The following is a 702-nucleotide window of genomic DNA, read 5'->3' as shown; positions in this document are numbered from 1 at the left end:
TTTTTTTTATCTCGTGTGGTTGACTATGCTAAGAGTAAGTACTTCTTTTTTATATTATTGTTTGACAGAAAGTTGATCCAGAAAGGTGAGTTCAGTTATAGGTGGAAAGGTTTCATATGAGGGATTAGGTTTCCATGACCCACCTGTCTCTAGTAGATTTGGCCAAATTGTCATTTTGAGTTTTGTCCCAGTTGGTCTTGCCCTCTGTCAAGTATTTTTTAACGTGATCCCATTCACAGTGGTCAGCAGTGGTGTATAAGTACTGTCTGTTTGTTCTGGCCTCATGAACACAGAACTTGGGGTTGTTATGTACTCTAACATTATTATGGGCAGGTGGTCTCATTGCAACAATAATTGTCTTCACTGCTCTTTGTTGCAGGTGGAGGCCATTAGTTTCATTTTAGATAATCACTAGCAAGTTTCTAAGACCCTTGCTATAACCTATCAGTGTGAGATTCAAAAACATCTCCAGAGACTATGGCCCTGAGGTCTTGGAACCAGAGACTCATTCCCTTTCGGGTGTCTGGTTATGGTTCAGAAGTTCGCATTAGGGTGCCCCCTGCTGGCTTAAAGCATTTACAAATACATATGTAGAAATACTGAAACCTTGAACATGTACAGCCAAGCACAATCAATAAGAGTGCATCTAAATTCCAAAATCAATCTCCATAATAGTCTATGTGTTTCCTACTGCCAAAGGGG

Source organism: Elephantulus edwardii, unplaced genomic scaffold (genome assembly GCF_000299155.1).
Source record: "Elephantulus edwardii isolate Elephantulus edwardi_28Jun2011 unplaced genomic scaffold, EleEdw1.0 scaffold00325, whole genome shotgun sequence".
Classification (NCBI taxonomy): domain Eukaryota; kingdom Metazoa; phylum Chordata; class Mammalia; order Macroscelidea; family Macroscelididae; genus Elephantulus; species Elephantulus edwardii.
Note: the sequence above shows the minus strand (reverse complement) of the source record.